At 44.0% G+C, this 13837-nt stretch overlaps 1 protein-coding gene across 18 annotated transcripts in view; it reads left to right on the top strand.

Moving 5' to 3' along the window:
* The window catches only part of SIPA1L1 (signal induced proliferation associated 1 like 1), a 501925-nt gene that overhangs the window by 14841 nt on the left and 473247 nt on the right, over nucleotides 1-13837 (top strand). For 15 of the 18 annotated variants that reach the window (XM_033435869.2, XM_033435578.2, XM_033435768.2 and 12 more), the window contains 2 exons: nucleotides 3706-3979; nucleotides 11836-11906. The exons of 1 other annotated variant lie outside the window; for it this stretch is intronic. The gene's annotated coding sequence lies outside the window, so the exon portion shown is untranslated. The remainder of the gene's footprint in view (nucleotides 1-3705; nucleotides 3980-11835; nucleotides 11907-13837) is intronic. 2 more of the 18 variants (XM_033434830.2, XM_033435099.2) reach the window with 2 other exon arrangements.

A 13837-nucleotide genomic window follows, 5' to 3' on the forward strand; every position in this document is an offset into this window, starting at 1 on the left:
CCATAGGCCCTCTTACGACATAACTCTTAGCTCCTTCAAGGCCAGGAAAATCCCTCTCACATTTCCAATCTCTCTGACTTCTTCCATCTCTGACCACTAGACCCTCTTTAAAGAGCTCACCTGTTTAAGTCAGGCTCACTCACCTCAAGGAAAGAGATTACATGAGTATGCACACTAGGGGGTGAGAATCTTGGGAGCCATCTTAGAATTCTGTCTACCTCAGTGATCAAACTTTCGTACAGAAGCAGGGATCCAACATACGTAATCTTAATACGCTACTGACATGGGCTAAATGTTTATGTCCCACCAAAATTGATATGTTGAAGCCTTAACCCCCAATGTGATGATGTTCACAGAGAGGAAGCCTTTGGGAGGTGATTACGTTTATTTGAGGTCATGAGGGTGGGGGTCTCACAATGGGATTGGTATCCTTATAAGAAGAGGAAGAGAGACCAAAGCCCTCTGTCTCTGCCATGTGAGGATATAGTGAGAAGGCAGCTGTCTACAAGCCAGAACGAGGCCCTCACTGAGACCTGAACTAGCTGGCACCTTCATCTTGACTTCCAGCCTCCAGGACTGTGAGAAATAGACGTCAGTCTGTGGTATTTTGTTATAGCAGCCCAAGCTGACTAAGATGACTACAGCACCAAAGGTCCCATTCATCTACCTTCACACGAGCCTTCTGGAAAACAGGGTGTTCAAAGGCTGTGAAAACATTCAGTATCTAGAGTTTTCCAATAACTGTCCTTCTTCTCTACCTCATTTGTTTGTGCCTTTATTCATTCAGTGACTGAGCTCCTATTCTCCCCTTGGCACTGTGCTTGACCCCAGGGCCATGTCTAGAGTGAGATTAGTGAGACACCTGGGGACAGGTTAAGATGTAAGGGGTGCCCATTTGCACAACCCTGAGAATGACTGCCCCCTGAGATTTTGCACACTAGCTTCAGAAGGGCACAAAATTTCTCCTAAAAAGCATAGTTGAGTACAACTAAAAACTGACCCCTTCTGACCTTTGATGAGTCCATAAATAAAGGTGTAGAGTCATTTATAACACTATTAAGATAAAATCTGACCCTAGTATAAACTCGGTGCTCCATTTCACTGAATCATAACTCTGATGAAACCTCCGCCACCAGGTGCTCCACCAGAATGTTTGTGCAGTTTTCTCACATCCCGGGGAGAAACCCATGTGTCCCAGGAGCATCCTCATATCCTCTTCACCTCTTGCTCAAGTTTTCCCTCTTATCGGCCATTTCAGTGCCAGCTGGGTTGCCTGTTGGGAGATTTACATGAATTTCTTTCTTTCTCCTTACTTCCATCCACAATACGGAGATGAGCCACTCATCAAACTCTGACTTGCCATCCTGTACGTTGCCCAGAATTTCTCTCATCTGACTGAGAAGCCCCTGGCTCTGTTCTGAGTGCCCTGGGGGCCTTGCCGGTCCTCAGGTGCAAAGGCAGCTGAACCCTGTGACCTCAGCCCTGAAGCAGAGCCTGGGAAAGGAGACCACCCCCAACGCCTCTTGCTCGGGAGCTTTCAGGCTCTTTGGTGAACCGTCCTCTACTCACTGTTCTCTGCTCCCCCATTGGGTGGGAAGATGAGCCCCACATGGTTACAGTCCCGGGGCTGAGAGCCCTGCCACCTCCTTGTTTAGGTTAAATTTCTTTAAGAAACCAAGAACAGCTCTGAGTTAGATCTCCTAGGGTATTTCTCTGTGCTGAGTGCTTCACCAGGAAGAAAGTTAAACAGAGTACTGAGCTGATAGCAAATACATGGGACTGATTCCCCAGCCTCAGCCATGGAAGGGACTTGAGGGGTTGCACCTTGGGGCCTCTCGTGCTGCCACAACCCAGATCTGCATCTTCTAGAATTCTTTGCACAACAGCAAAGGACTGTTGCTGTTGTGAGGACTTTGTTTACTCCCACCCTCATGCCCTGAGCAAGGCAGATGTTTACTTCCAGCACTAGAAGAAGGAGGAGGTGAGGGCAGAGATGGGGGGAATGCTAACCATAGCTAACCTAAGTCAGATCACCAGGCTGGCCGCTAGCCAGGCTCTGAATCGCCCTCTGCAGATAGCATAGGCAAAAAGCTGGGTCTCTGCGCCCTGCTCTCTAGGTTAAAGTTCTGATTCAAGGCTCAGTCACTCCCCCTTTGATGCTATTATCAATCATCCCTTTGCAGAGGAGGTGACTTGTTTAGACAACAAAAGGAACTTGAGATGGATCCTTACCTAGGGGTTCTCAGAACTGAAGGAGGTTCATTAATTTCTCTCCACCTCAGTTTCTTCATTCAAAAAAGTAGGCATAATTATGCAGGATTTTTTTTTTAATTAGAAATAATATATACCTGGCACAATGCTTGGAAACTGCTACCCCCTTAAGAAAGGGTTGCTACTGCTATTACTGTTATCCCTGCCTCAGGGTATGTGTTATTGATCTGAGCTGTGAGTTTGAGAGCTAAGATTGTGTGCATGGCTGACGGCAATGACAGTGCCTGACACAGGAGGTGTGCAATCAATGACTAAGTCTGGAATTTTAGCATGGGACATCAGCCCCACCAGGAAATAAGAGTCTACATGCAATTACCTGCTCTATTTCCTGGGTTGGTAGTTCTCAAATTCTTTGTGTTCTGGACACATCTGATGGGACTGATACATTCAGACAGCTGTGAATCAGCGGTAATTGCCACTCAATCCCTGCTATGGAAGAACGATGTTTCCCAATATCTATGAAAGCAACCACTGTGGTCCCACCATGTATTTGGATGCCCTTTGTCATTGTGGTTGGGGGGTAGAATGTTTACTGCCCTGACCTCCCCAACTAATGTACACAAGAAGAATTCTCACATATCCACCTAACCACTGTATTTCTTGGCCACTGGTTTGATAAAACACACCTTCTACTTTTTCCCAGCATTTCAGGTTGTAGCCATGGTATGTTGGCCTGCAGGTCTCAGTCAGGCACTTCAATTGCCCTTGGAATTCCAGGATTTAGCTTTGCAGTCTCTATTTGTCAACAATCTCAAAGGTCCTTGACATATAGTCATTTGTAATTTTGCAAAGATGTCAATTTTTAGAAATTAGTTTATTATGGACTTCCCCGGTGGCACAGTGGTTAAGAATCCACCTGCCAATGCAGGGGACACAGTTTCGAGCCCTGCTCTGGGCAGATCCCACATGCTGTGGAGCAACTAATTCTGTGCGCCACAACTACAGAGCCTGTGCCCTAGAGCCTGCGAGCCACAACTACTGAGCCCGCGTGCCACAACTACTGAAGCCCACGTGCCTAGAGCCCATGCTCCACCACAAGAGAAGCCACTGCAATGAGAAGCCTGTGCACCACAACGAAGAGTAGCCCCCGCTCACTACAACTAGAGAAAGCCCGCTCACAGCAATGAAAACCCAATGCAGACAAAAATGAATAAATAAATAATGTTAAAATAATTAAACTATTAAAAAAATTAGTTTATTATACAAGTAATATATGAGTGTATATATATATATATATTGCAAAATGCTTATATAGTTGAGAAGTACACAAAACGTGTAGAAGTGTTCCTTTATTTGTATCAGTCAGAGTAGGCCACGTAACAAACACCCCCCCAAATCTCAGTGGCTTATAGCAACAAATGTTTATTTCTTGTTCACACTACATGTTTATCACGAGTTGGCTACAAGCTCTGCTTATTGCCTTTTTCACACCAGAACCAAAGCTGATGGAAAAACCTAGCCTCTATCTGGAACACTGTCAATCTGGCAGAAAGAAAAAGACAAGACAAATGAGGCCCTGACTTCTACAGCTTAGCACAAAAGTGATCAACATCTCTTTGGCCAAAGCAAGTCACATGGCCATTCCCAAGGTCAACAGTGTGGCGATATATCCTACAGAGAGGAGCGCAGCTGGGAAAGAAACTGGAAAGTTTGGTGAACAAGAAGACATCTCCCACTACCTCCTCCTAGGACAACTTCCCTCCCAGAGGTAACTGCTCTCAGCACCTCAGTCCCCTTTCTTATGTATTTGCCTAAGTGTGTGTGTGTGTGTGTGTGTGTGTATGAATATATATGTATGTACATAAATGTAGAATATTCACATGTTGTTCTGCAGCTTGCTCTGTTCATTTAATCTACCTCAGAGACCTTTTCATATCAGTACATATAAGCCTACCCCACTCCTTCTAACAACTATATGGCATTTCATGCCATAATATATTTAAATTCTTGGTGTACTTTTGGATCTTTTCAAAATTTTTTTCTGTTACAAATAATGTGATATTTATCCTTATGCATATGTCTGTGCACATGTGTATTTCTGAATAATAGGTTTCTAGAAATTAATTGTTAAAATAGAGCATGTGTGCATTACCATTTCTAATAGATACCACCAATTTGCCTGTAAAAATGCCTCATCAGTGTACACAGACATCAGCAATATGCCTGATTTCCCAAATCCTCAACAACTCTTAATATTATTAAACTTTTTCTTTTTGTTGATCTGATAAATTTTTTAAATGGTGGTTCATTGTTTTAATGCATATAGTGCATTTTCTTGTTTGTTGGTGAGGTCGAGTGTCGTTTGTATTTGTTGGCTAATTTCACAGTTTTTTCTTTTGTGAGTTGTCTGTTTCCCTTCTCCACCCATTCTCTAGTGGTTGTTTATTCTTTCACATTTGAATATGTAGAATTATAGTTTTTCTCAATATTAATCCTTTGTACTACTGCTTGTGAATATGAGTATCTTTCATTTACCATCAGGAACCTTCCTAAAAGCCAGACACAGAGTGAAAATATTAACCAGTAGCCCCTTTTTTGCTAATCCATCACTACCAACCAGTTTCCTAAAACAAAGAGAAAGTCAGTAAACGTAACAAATTACTTAGTATGTCAGATGTAGAAAACATTGCTTCCTGTTGACCACACAGTGACTCTGACTTTTAACAGACATTTGCATGTGTGCAGCCACACAGCCTCTCAGCACCGTCAACATCTGACTCACATCCCTTTGTTGACATTCCGCCCTCTTCAAAACATCTGCATATGATTCTGAAATTCCTCCAGTTATATTTGGAAAGTAACTAAAGAATTCCTGCCCCCTCCACCATAAATATATTACTTTGTTTAAAATGTTATATTGAATTTGGGAGATGTACAAATAAAGTTTTCTATATAAATCTAGTCCCTAAACATGTTACATTGGAGAGGTATGTATGCTTTATGAAATCTGAGTGTTGATAAAGAGGGATTCTACTGAGAAAAGATTGCTAGGGAGGCAGCTTGTGAGGTGTATCTTTATTTGCGTCCAGTTTGGCCATTTAGTTTTTAATTTTGTTTTTGGCTTTTTTTCCCCAACTTTATTGAGATATAATTGGCATATAACATTGTGTAGGTTTATGATGTACAATGTGATGATTCAATATGTAATATATTGAAAAATGTTCATCACAATCCGTCACCTCATGAAAATATCTTACATGTGTATGTGTGTGGTAAGAACATTTAAGATCTACTCTCTTAGCAGCTTTCAAGTGTACAATACAGTATTGTTACCTATAGTCACCATGCTGTACATGAGGTCCACAGAGCTTATTCATCTTGTAACTGGAGTTTGTACCCTTTGAGCAACATCTCTCCGCATCCACATTTGCCCCTGGCCATCACCGTCCCACTGTTTCTATGAGTTTGGCTTTTTAAGATCCTACATTTAAGTGAGATCATCCAGTATTTGTCTTTCTCTGTCTGACTTATTTCACTTAGCATAATGCCCTCAAGGTCCACCCATGTTTCTGCAAATGGCAGGATTTCCTTCTTGTTTTTATGGCAGAAGAATATATATATACCATATTTTCTTTATGCATTCATCCCTCAAACAAACTTAGGTTATTTCCAACTCTTAGCTCTTGTGAGTAACGCTGCAGTGACTATGGGAGTGTGGATATCTCTTGGAGATAGTAATTTCATTTCACTTAAATATAAGTGAAATTCCACTTAAATATAAGTGAAATATAAGTGGAATTGCTGGATTATAGGATAGTTCTAGTTTTAATGTTTTGAGGAAACTTCATACTGTTTTCCACTGTTGCTGTGCCATTGTTTTTCATTTTGTTCATGGCATTTTTTTGGTCGCACAGTTCGCCATTTTCGTGTAATCAAATCTCAGTTATTTTTATTTAATATTTCTGGATTTGAAGTCTTGCTTTAAGAAGGCTTTTCCTAACTCAGGATTTCTTTTTGAAATTATCCTATATATACAGATATTTTTAAGTTGTTAGTTTTGTTTTCTGTTTAGCTCTTTAATCATAAGGAATTAATTATTGGATAAGATGTGAGGTGGGGTAGAGAAGGCTAGGCTACCTTTTCTCTGCCCTGAAGCAGGTAGCGTATCAACCCAATACCATTTATTGGGTATTTCCTTCTTTCTCCAACTGGTTTGAAATGTACCACGAATTAAATTCTCAGCATAAAAAAAAGAAGTATTCTGTATCTTAAGGCATCAGATTTTATGGTGGAGCTGGTGTATAGGTGTGCAAATCTCAGGGAGCATGAGGTTAATTACAGCATCCAAGGATCAACACAGGCATTCCCTGCACATTGTAATTATTCTCACAAACGTAAAAACTTTCTTCTGTGTGACAAGCGATCCTGATAGCCAGACAACTGCTAATGATGCACGTCAAGGTGTTACTGACTTGGGTCCTTGGACTCTTTTTTTTTTTTGCGGTACGCGGGCCTCTCACTGTTGTGGCCTCTCCCGTGGCGGAGCACAGGCTCCGGACGCGCAGGCTCAGCGGCCATGGCTCACTGGCCCAGCCGCTCCGCGGCACGTGGGATCTTCTCAGACCCGGGCACGAACCCGTGTCCCCTGCATCGGCAGGCGGACTCTCAACCACTGCGCCACCAGGGAACACCGGGTCCTGGGACTCTTTAATCAATAGAAATTGATAACAGGCCAGACTAGGAATTCAGGCAAGGCTTTATTGGGAGTGAAAACAAGTAACAGGTTCCCTTGCTTGCTCTCCGCGGACGGCGGGCTGGTTCCTTAAATGGGGTGAGGGTAGGGGTGGATCTGTGGGTCAAGCTGGAGGGGTGGCTTAAGTGATCTGCCCACCCCCTTGGTGCTGCTGTGTGCAGGGATCATGGGCAGTGCCCTGCTTTTGCTCCCCACACCTAAGAAATGGCATTTGGTTTGTGGCTTTTTTGTATCTTATTGCTCATAATTTGTCCCAACTGCGCATGCACGCAGTTATTTTTAGTCCCTTATAGTTTCTTTGTATTCTGTTGCTGCAGGAGACATTAGTCCAGGTGTAAGCACTCCAGTAAAGGGTCCCAGGTGCCAGGTCCCAGCCCATCTCAAAGGGATCTAAGAAAGTGAAAGACCATTACAAATAACTAGAGTCCTGTAGTAATAGAATTATTAAAGTTTTTAAGGGGTTGTTTTAATTTCTCAGTTATCCTTTAGTATGTTTTACGCAGGGCCTGTTTGGGTTTGATGGTGTTCAAGAATTCAAGGATTCACTAGTTCTGGGCTGAGTCCCTGGACACATTCAGGTTCTACTGTGCCATGAGCTTTCCTGGTTCTGGAGATTCTCCTGCAACTGGTACCACCTTGGGGGCGGGAGCGGGTGAGACTTTTCCAAGCGTTTCCAGCCCCCACGTTGTGTGAGAGAGAAGGCTGCCTTCTGTGAGCCCGTTTCTCACCACCAGTGGCTTATCGTCCCATGGCAATCTGAGTGGCCCTTCTCCACACCTCAGAAATGCCTCATGCTGGTCCAATCAGAGGAGTTTAAAGGTGCTGGTGGGGGAGGTACAGGAGTGCAGGTAGTATTCAGAGGATGCTTGACATCATACGGCAGATGCTTTGAGCCTACTGTGTCCCAGGGGGTGGACTTAGATAATTAGCAGATGAGTTGACAATTGCCTAAAGAAAGAGAACAGAGTGCGGTAGGAAAGGGGAGTGAGTCAGAGGTCCGTCTCCTCTCTTTCTCTCCTCTCCCCCCACCACATGCCCCACTGGCTCCTTTGTGTCCCAAGACAAACAGTTTCAACTACACCCTGATGGAAGATTAGATGATAACTTAAAACAAGAGGGGCTTCCTGGGCTGAGGAGACAACACTGAAAGCTTCGTGATGAATTTGGAGAATGCCACGGCAGGTAAAGGAGTTGCTGGCTGCCAATCTGGGCCAGGGATCTCCTGGCCCTGGGCTGACCCCTAGCCAGCCAGAGGTGTCTTCTCATGTCCTTAGAGGGCTTCACCCCTGGAGCCCAAGCCCACTGTGCCCCAGCCAGGGTTTCTCAAACTCTTGCTACTCAGCCACCCCTTGAGGCTGGAAGCCTCAACACAGAACTCAGGAGAGGATGAGACATAACCAGTCCCACTCCAGGCAAATGCGATTTCTCTGCCGTCTCCACCTTTATCTCTAACACTGAAGCAAGTTTGTGTTCTACATCATGTATCTATGCTCGTTTTGATATAAAAGTTGTGTTTGCAATTTCATGCCCAACCTCCCCTCTCCCCTTTCCATCAAGTCCCAGTATAAAATCCAGTGCTTCTCTGTATTTCATGGGGTTCATTACAGTTGTAATTATGTTTGCCAATCAAGTATTTGCTGTCTTTCCCACTAGAGTGTAAGCTCCAGGAGGGTAGTGGCCATGCCTGTCTGGCTTAGTGCATCCTCAGTGGCTGGCCTTTAGCCTTGGTAGTTAGAGCCTTCTTACAATTAGGCACCTGTAGGTCAAGTGTCTGTTCTTCCTTTCACCAGAAGAAAGGCCTGATAACTCACAAAAGGGTCATTGTTCTCAAAGGGTCCAGGTGAGAGGAGCCAGCCGTCATTGCTGGGCCCCAGCCCTATCACAATTCCTGGCCCCCTCCCAGTGAAAGTGAGACAGTGACATCATCTCAGAATATATACAAAGAACAGCCTTTCTGTAAATCTCTCTATGGAGAATGACTTTAAGCTCATTCCTACTGTATTAGGTGCATAATATCATAACCCAGAGTTTCCCAGATTTAGTTCAAGGGCATAGATGATTTGGTTAGGTATAAGATTTTTAGAAATTTTCTTGTCCAAGAAGAATTTGAAGCATGCCTTGCTGATGGTAGGAAATCAACTCAATTTGGGAGAGGAGCTGATTTTTCAAATAAGTAATTATAGATCATACCAACCTCCCTCACCTATGGGTCTAGTTCTCCCATCTCTTACATGGATTTTCTGTAACAACGCTTAGCATTATCATTCTTGATATCCACAGAGCACTGTTCAAAAGATTTATTGGTTAAAAAATGCAAATTCCATAAAACAGCAAAGTGCTGCCTCCAAGTTTCTTGTAAAGGTGTGCTTAAACAAATGAGTCCACATTTGAAGACAATGCTAAAGAAAAGTAGTAAGAAATCTGAATTGTGGGATACTTATTTTTACCATAATTCCGTATATTTATTGAATATATATTGTGTCAGATACTAAACTGAGTTCTTTGCATGAATTGGCTTGTTTAATTCTCACAGGAACCATTTGATATAGGGAGAATTTTATTCCCATTTCATAGATGAGGAAGCTGTTACTTGGGAGGGAGTACGTAACTTTCCCAAGATCAGGCCTAGGGGGGAACTGGGCCAGAGCTCTGGTGCTGCTTTATACCGTGCTGTGGCCCATTCTCTCACCACTGGACGTGAATTAGTGTTACCAAATCAGGTCTGGCTGCTCACCGCTCGAAAATCAATACCCGAGAAAGATGTTGGTAGAAAGGAAAGTTGCTTTTAATCAGAATGCTCGCAATCTGGGGAGATGGTGGACTCAGTGTCCTAGAAAAGCATCTCCGAAGATTCTGCTCGGCCACGGAAGTTTTTAAAGGGAAAAAGGGACGTAATCTCGGTTCATCGTTGAGGTAGGCGATCAGAGTCGTTGCCATCCCCCACTGCCTGCAGGCGATCAGAGTCGTTGCCATCCCCCACTGCCTGCAGGCGATCAGAGTCGTTGCCATCCCCCACTGCCTGCAGGCTTGTCGACTTCTTGTGATTTTTCTTTCTGTGCTATCTTGTTCACACAGTTTGTTCCGCAGGATTACTGAAGGGGAAACTAGGGAAGAGATCTGGTCATCTGACAATTACTTATTCTTCATTTCTATTTCTTTGATCTACAGAAAGAACCAACAAATTAGGCAAGGTATTGGGTGATCAAAAGATTTGAAAGGGGTGCTAGGGCCGGAGATGAGTGGAGCATGGGGGTGCCTGGTTTAAGGTTCGTGACAAGACAAAAGGATGCCTCCTGCAGAGAGCTCTTTCCTGTCAAAAGCTGCTCACACAAGCAGTAGACGTCTGTGAAAAAGAAAAAGAAAGAAACTTTCACCACTTTAAGTGCTGGTTAGCTGTGTTGCTCAATCCAGCGCCTTACAGGTTTGTTTCAGTGAACATATTCATAATGATCCTTTGTAATGGCTCATTGGTTCATTCATTTTTTTAGGTGATGGAGAATCTGTTAAACGTTGCCTCTTCCCCCAAACCTCATTACAGTCTCACAAAAACAATGTTCATAAGTGAGTTTGGCCCATTTCTAAATTGCTTCAAGATCCAAATTTCCGTTTGACCCGCCATCAAGCAGGAAGTCCTGACTCGTGGTGCACTTTTGAACAATATGTTGACATTTAAAGTCCCTGTTTGAGTTCCTGCTCCAGGCATTATCTCATTGCATGCACTATCTCATTTTATTCTTACAGTCACCCTCTTGGTCCCATTTTTCAGACAAGGAAACTGAGGCTCAGAGTGGATGAGCCCCAGGTCACACAGCTAGTGGACTAAGGATCTAGGTTGATCGCAGGGCTGACATCACAGTCTGAGCTTTTAACCCCTATTCTTTAGTACCTTTTCAGCGAGTGCCAGGGAGTCTGGAGATAGAGGCTGTAGTAGTTCAGGAAGATTCCACGGAGGAAGTGGAAGATGAGTTGGATTTTGAGGATTGCATTGGAAATATGAGAATTGCATTGGGGAGGGAGTAAGGCAGAAAAACAAACAGAGCAGGCTCCCTTGCTTCTGTAGAGAAGGTGAGTTAGACCATTTTGTGGTTGACATTGCCAGTTAATTTTCAATTCAACACCTGCCTTGCCATTTGAACTTAATCTTATTATAGCAGATCTCTTTGCATGCCTTTTGTTTGTGCAGATTTTACACACTGGGGTTTTTTAAGTCAATCAATGAGCATCTGTGCTGAAAGGAATTATTTTTGTGTGCATAAAAATAATTGGTCCAATTCCTCTGTGAACCAACAAGTAAAACCTATCTAATTCCTGTCTTAGAGGTAAAGAGTGATGCAGTATAGGAAGAAAAGCCTTTACCTACCTACCTCTCTTCTGTTTCTAGTCCATTCCGTGATTTCCAGGAAAATGAATTTATACTGTTTGGAGGAAAGGCTGAGGTCAGCATAACTAGCCTGAATTTAGCATACAGACAGTGTCCTTGACAGTCACGCTCAATGTGCATAAATGTGCAAGGTATTCCAATGGCAGAGAGAGAACCAGCCGAGAAAGAGGTTTGAACTTTAATTTCCCACACATGACATCCAGATATACCACTGTCCTTTTCTTAAATTCTGTTTTGTACCGTCCCACCATGAGAGTGTCTCATATAAAATATTCTTCCTCAAATATCCGGACTTCATTTCCAAGTCATTTAATTTTCCCCAGGTTGTTGACTCTGTGTCCTTGTCTTTAAATCATCTACTTCTTTCACCATTTCCATCTTTCTTATCTTTTTTGCAGAAAGTAATTTTTCCAAAGACATATTTCAATGCATAGAAGGGGGAAATTACTTCACTTTTATTTAGCATCTCCCGAAACTTTTTTTGTTTCAGGGAAAGCTGGAATCAAGTGACTTTCTCCTTTGTATATCTGAGCAACGCAGTTTCTCCATCTCTGTATAAAGGTAAGCACCACTGGTGGTAGCCATCTAGCCATTGCTGGGTGGGACCAAACCTACTCTCAGCTCCAGAAGATAGCCCTGATTGGTCTCCGCTACTGGAAGTCCAATTGTCATGGTCACAAGGTTTGGTTCAGGGATGAGCCAGTCAGTGCAAATCTTTGAGCTGCTGTTGGTTGATTGTGAGAGACAAACTCTCCTGTCACGTGAGAACAAGAGAGCGTGAAATCCTTCTACAATCATCAGGAAGTTAGCCCTAGGAGGCAACGAACATTGGGTATAAAAAAGAAGAGAGGTAGGGCTTCCCTGGTGGCGCAGTGGTTGAGAGTCCGCCTGCCGATGCAGGGGACACGGGTTCGTGCCCCGGTCCGGGAAGATCCCACATGCCGCGGAGCGGCTGGGCCCGTGAGCCATGGCCGCTGAGCCTGCGCGTCCGGAGCCTGTGCTCCACAACGGGAGAGGCCACAGCAGTGAGAGGCCCGCGTACCGCAAAAAAAAAAAAGAAGAGAGGTAGAAAGAAACTGAGTCTTCACATCATTGTAGCCATCAGTACAGTCCATTTACCTCTATGCTCCCAGTTAGCCGATAAATCCCTTCTTGTTTGTGAATTCCAATTAGGTTTTCTGTTACTTGCAGCCAAAACCCTTTTATCTGATATACCCGACTACTGGGCAGTGGAACTAAAACACAATATTACACCTCAAAATGCAGTTTATCCAGTCTAGCCATCAAACAATAGAGTACTGGATAATTAAATTGCATTCGATGATGATATATTAGCCAGGACAGACTAGGCTGTTATAAATAGAAATGACAGTCACATAACAATGGGAAACAAGTGTTCCTGGTCAGCAGCTGGCTTTCTTCTGCATGGTTTCATTGGTTTTTCAGGAAACTAGGTTCCTTCCATCTTTTGGCTCCCCCATCGCTTAGGGCCTTGTCATCACCCTTACCAAGCTGGCGGAAGGGAAAGGAGGATGAGGTGGGCACCACTGCTTTTTAAAAGCCTTGGCCTAGGGCTTCCCTGGTGGCACAGTGGTTGAGAGTCCACCTGCTGATGCAGGGGACACGGGTTTGTGCCCCGGTCCGGGAGGATCCCACATGCCGCAGAGCGGCTGGGCCCGTGAGCCATGGCCGCTGAGCCTGCGCGTCCAGAGCCTGTGCTCCTCAACGGGAGAGGCCACAGCAGTGAGAGGCCCGTGTACCACACACACACACAAAAAGGCCTTGGCCTAGAAATGGGACAAACTCTTTACACCCTCCCTTGGCGAAAACTAGTCACATGGGCACATCTAACTGCAAAGGAACCCAGGAAGAGGAAGTGGATTTTTGGTAACTAGTTCCTAGTCTTGGCCTAGATAGAATACTTTAGGAGACTCTTAAATACATGGGAAGATGCCAACAGAGCATTGTGCATAGTATGAGCCCAGGTTTTCTAAGGTCCCAGTCTCTAAGGTTCTAAGGTCCCACATAGTGTAAGCTATGTCTCTTTCTGTTCCAGCCCTGTGGCAAGGCTCTGCGTTTGTTCTTTTCCAGCCATGTTGGTACATTCATGATGTTCTCTATAGCAAACCCACCCCACCATCCCCTGATGAGCAATATGGATGTCACTGAAGTTCTTGGAGGAAGACAGAAATGTAATCAGATTCCTCCATGGATATCTGTTCTTTGCTCCAAAATTCTCTTCCCTTGTAGCACACTCACCTCACTTGTTCCTCTTCTCGGCCACATGCTTCCCTTTCGCCATCTCCAGCCCCTAAAAGCGTCCTCATTGAGCAGTTGGCTCTTGCCCTTTGTTATATGTCCACTCAGCAAAGCAAAAACCTGATATTAAGCCTCAAACCAAACAAGATATTTTTACCTCCAGCATACCCCTCAGGGAACTTAGCAGATCATTCCCTGAACAAAAAAGGTCTCTTCTTGGGACAGGGCTAGGT

Source organism: Orcinus orca, chromosome 2 (genome assembly GCF_937001465.1).
Source record: "Orcinus orca chromosome 2, mOrcOrc1.1, whole genome shotgun sequence".
Taxonomy (NCBI): domain Eukaryota; kingdom Metazoa; phylum Chordata; class Mammalia; order Artiodactyla; family Delphinidae; genus Orcinus; species Orcinus orca.